The sequence below is a fragment of the Sorex araneus genome, chromosome 5, assembly GCF_027595985.1.
Source record: "Sorex araneus isolate mSorAra2 chromosome 5, mSorAra2.pri, whole genome shotgun sequence".
Taxonomy (NCBI): Eukaryota; Metazoa; Chordata; class Mammalia; order Eulipotyphla; family Soricidae; genus Sorex; species Sorex araneus.
The window spans coordinates 52325356-52330334 of NC_073306.1; positions in this window are offsets into that span (position 1 = coordinate 52325356).

Here is a 4979-nt window from a genome sequence, read left to right on the forward strand (position 1 = left end):
CTCTGCTTCCTTAAGGAAGCAGCATCATTTTGTAGCTCGAACATTTTACAAGATTCCAGCTTGGCCATGAGAGGTGTTCTCACCATGGCTCCCTGAGTCTGAAAGTTTGAAAGAACATGCTCGCAGTTGACTTAAGGAGATGGGGTCCCTAAAGGAGCAGAAAACGGGGTGAAGGTGGAGAAAAACAATTACTGGTCATCATTACTAGGGGGACGGGCAGACAGGATCGGAGGTCAGAGGGACCAGCACCCCATCTTCAGGCTGGACCCATAGCCAAGATCCCAGACCTGCCAACCAGGGCCCAAAAGGGACTCCCAGAATGCTGGCAAAGGTGAATGTCCTCTGCCCTGATCAGTGAGGAGCCCTGTCCTTTGGTGGGGGGTCTACGCAACTTCTCCTCGGGGGGGGACTAAGGACGCAACAAGAAAAGCCCACCACGATGCCTGAGTGCAAGAGTAAGCCCTGAGCACCACTGGGTATGGCAAAAACAAAATAGAAAGAACAAGAGGAAAGGAAGAAAGGAAGGAAGAAAGAAAGAAAGAAAGAAAGAAAGAAAGAAAGAAAGAAAGAAAGAAAGAAAGAAAGAAAGAAAGAAAGAAAGAAAGAAAGAAAGAAAGAAAGAAAGAAAGAAAGAGAGAGAGAAAGAGAGAGAGAAAGAGAGAAAGGAAGAAGGAAGGAAGGAAGGAAGGAAGGAAGGAAGGAAGGAAGGAAGGAAGGAAGGAAGGAAGGAAGGAAGGAAGGAAGGAAGGAAGGAAGGAAGGAAGGAGAAAGGAAGGAAGGAGGAAAGAAAGAAAGAAAGAAAGAAAGAAAGAAAGAAAGAAAGAAAGAAAGAAAGAAAGAAAGAAAGAAAGAAAGAAAGAAAGAAAGAAAGAAAGAAAGAAAGAAAGAAAGAAAGGGAAGAAAGAAAGTGAAGGGAAGGAAGGAAGGAAGGAAGGAAGGAAGGAAGGAAGGAAGGAAGGAAGGAAGGAAGGAAGGAAGGAAGGAAGGAAGGAAGGAAGGAAGGAAGGAAGGAAGGAAGGAAGGAAGGAAGGAAGGGTCAATTCTAGAGTTCCAGGTGGAGAACTGGGCTTCAGCTAAGGCAGGAAAGTTTGCAGCTGGATCTAGGTAGGAAGGTCTGAGCATCTGAGCAAAGGCGTCCTGGAATGAATTCCCGAAGGCACTTCTCCATCCCCGAGACCGGAATGTAGAAAGACCTGCCCAGACTGGCAAGGCCCCAACAGAGGGCCCCACTTTCCCTGAGTCTGCGACCCTTCCTTCACACCAGAGCTTCTCCACAACACGGACTTGTGGTACATCAGGATAGGGGGAAAAGAAACACAGTGAACTGAAAAAAAAATCCTTTTAACAACTTCACACTTTGTTTTTTGAAAAATCATTTATCAGCATTGAAAATTAAGTGTGCAGCCCAACACCATCTATACAACCTCAGATCTTCCTAGCGAAGTGTAAGATCTCATTTCTAATGTGAAATCCCCTGATCTTAAAATGCCAGCAAGTCAATTTGGGGTGAGGGACCACCCAAAGCAGTGCCCAGGGCGACTAGGAGACACTCCTGGCGATTCTCGCGGACGCCTGAATTGGCAGATCAGTGCATCAGCGCAAGAGCGCAGGCAGTGCCCGGACTACTAGGGCCTCCCTAGCAGGACCCCCCACCTGCCTGCCACAGAGAGCTAGTTGTTTAACATTTGCCAGCCCACCTGTCTAAAACCCAGAGCTTCTTTCTTCTTACATAACCACCATGCTATTATCTCCCCAAATGAAATTAACACTAATACCCTAATCAAATGTCCCTATTAGTTTCAAAACAAGTTTACAGATGGTTTGTATAATCAGGACTCAAAAAAGAAAAAAAAAAAGGTACACCTGTGACATTAAGTGTTCTGTCTTAATTTTTCCCCTTTTTTCTTCCATTTTCGTTGTGTGTGTGTGTGTGTGTGTGTGTGTGTGTGTGTGTGTGTGTGTGTACTCGCACATGCGAGAGCACATGCACATGCCACACCCGGCAGTGTTCAGGGCTTACTCCGGGCTCTGCGTTTAGGAATCACTTCTGGCAGTGCTTGGGGGCCATATATTTTTAAATACTTGGTAGATTAAGCCAAACAGCCCTGCAGACCACCAGGTATGACTTCTGATTGAAAGCATAGAAGCTGATAAAGAGCAGGTACTTGCTGAACACTAGGTGAGGAGATGAACCTCACAGTAAAGGGTTACACACATTGTAACCCAAACATGAAAGCTTGTAACTCTCTCATGGTGATTCAATAAAATTAAAAAAAAAAAAAGACTTACACATATTATCCCATTGATCATGGGATAAGAATATCCCTTCCCATCCTTCTCTCATGGCTGCAGAAACAGGGTCAGAGAGCAAAGAGATCCGCAGGCCCCGGAGCAAACTCAGGTCTTCCTGAGACTTCCCCATCCCCACTTCACACTGTATCCTAGAAAGCCCTTTAGTGAGCAACCATCAGCCCCAGAATGGGTAAGGGAGCTGCCCGAGTCGCACCAACAGGCATGCCGCTGAGACAGATCAGATAGACATCCCTGGCCCCTTCCTGAACCTGGCCAAAGAGGTCTTCAGTGTGGACAGCACAGGAGGACACATCTGAGAGGTCAAGCCCGAGATGCCAAGATGACACAAGCCACACCGCAGGAAAGGAGAACTCTAACTTTTAATCTCCTCGAACAACGCATGTGTAGGCTAACAGATGTCCTAGATCCCAAGTCCGGGCCCCCAAAGTGAAGGAATTGTTTCCCTCAACCAAGAAAAAGAAAGCAGCACGGGGGCCTTTAGCCCAGATGTGTGGGTAGCTCGCTCGGTACACTAGGCACAGTGCCCACCACAAGCTTTGAGGATGGGTAATAGTGTCCAGGAGGAGCCTTTTGGAAACCCATGCCCTTCCTCTGGCCCAGTCAGTGATCCTCACGGTGGAAGACTCTTGTCTACTGGACAGTGGAGTGGGTGCTGGGACCCTGTGTCCCAGCCCTGACTGTGACCCTTAGAAGCTGCGTGATCAGTCAGTCCATTTCACCCTGCCTTGCCTCAGTTTCTCTATCTGCAAAATAAAAAAGAACAAGCACAGCATCTGTGTCTTCATTTTTCTTCCAGACCCTAGAGCAGATTAGAGCAGCACCTGGGCCGGGGGTAGGGTCTGCACCCTACAGCCTAGAGGTGTGGCCCAGACTCAACAGTCAACTGAAGCAAACGTCGAGAGGAGCTAGCACCTCAGAAGCACCAGAGACGCTGGTGCTAGCAGGAGGAAATGTGATTGCGCATTGAAGAGTTGTTGACATTGAACTTGTAAATCAATGTGTGCTTCTCTCCTCACCATTGAGCTGCCTTGAAAGCGGGAAGAGCATTTCCATGCAGGCTTCCCGCTGCCTCAGGCTGCAGGCCGCCTCCTCTCCCTTACCTCCCGTGGGGTGGGCCTGGCTAGCCTTGGACCTCTTCCCTTCCTGCTCTCAGCTCGGCAGCTTCTTGCGTGTCTCCCAGGGACCCCAGGAAGAGGTGCTCCGGCAATGTCCCCACCTGGCAGATACAGACACTGGCGGTGCAACAGCTCCCCCAAGGCTGGGGCATGTGCTCAGGCCCAAACCCCTGAGTGCTGAGCACAGGGTCTCGTGGAGGTAGAAGATGTGACTCTGGGCCAAGCCCTTTCCTTGGATGAGTTACCTGTCCTGCTAAACTTGCTTCTCCTCATCTGTGAAAGGGATGATAATAAAGAACCAATTTTCTAGATGGATGGCGGTGATGTGAAGAGCTAACAGCTGGTGCCACGCTCAGAGATGTGCCCCACGTAGGAAACCTCAATATTTCCATGGGGAAGGCGGAGCTATAATACAGCGGGTAGGGGGCTGGCCTGGCACACAGCCCACCCAGATTCAATATGGCTCCCCGAGCCCCACCAGGAATGATCCTTGAGCACAGAACAGGAGTAAAATCCGAGTACCACTAGGTGGTTGTGGCCCCAAAATCAATATATACTACTTTTTTTTCTGCAGGGCAAGGCCTGCCAGTTTTTCTGGTGTGGTCTTGGTCTCTGCCTGCGACCATGTTGGCTCAGAATAGTTCAGTTCCTCCGTGTCACCCTGTCAGACACGCCCCACAGAGCCTGCACTCTCTCTCCTCCAGTCAAACCCACATGGAAGGGCAGAGGAGACCAAGGGGACATAAGCACGTGCCCCATTCTGGGTTCTCCGAACCCTGGAGCCACTGCCCAGAGGGTCTCGAGTCACATCCCAAAGGGGAAAAGGGCTCTTGTGTGGCTCCATCCCCCCGCCCCCAAAGACAGGCTACCGCAGGAAGAGGGTGGCCAGGGAGCTGTGGGGGAAGGGACAGCACGGCTGGCACTTGTGCGTGCTGACATTCCCATGTGTGTGTGTGGTGGGGGGGAGGTTGAGACATCCCCACGTGCGGGCTGAGACGGCTCATGTCTGGGCTGAGACGGTCCTGGGCGTGAGTGAGGCCCCACACAGGGCAGAGTGGGACAGGAGGGGCCACCTGTGCCTTGTCACTGCTCCCGTTGCAGGGACACAGGGAAGTCTGCACCCAGAGCTGGCCTTCCAGCCTGTTATGAAATTGTACTTGTCAAGGTAACAGAATGGAACATATTTTATTTCACATTTTGTTAGCCTGATTTATAACTTGCAAATATTTAGACATATGGTACGTGAGCCTCCATCTGTACTCTTGCTCAACTCCACAAGTCCCTGCCACCTCTGCCCGCTCTCAGCACCAAATGTTTATCAAGTCCCGCCTCCGTGCCGGGCAGGGGGCAGCCCGGGGGGGAGTGAGGACCAGTCCCAGGCGCAGATGGCACCGTCTGAGTGGGAACCGAGCCCATGCTCTGGGACGGGACCCTGCTTAAGGCTCCAGCCCCAAGCGCTCTCTGCGTCTGAGCGCCCCCTTTTAGACAGGAGGGCCCTGCCCTCTGGATACCTGTCGGACACAGGCTGAGGCAGGCAGAGGAGGGGAAAGA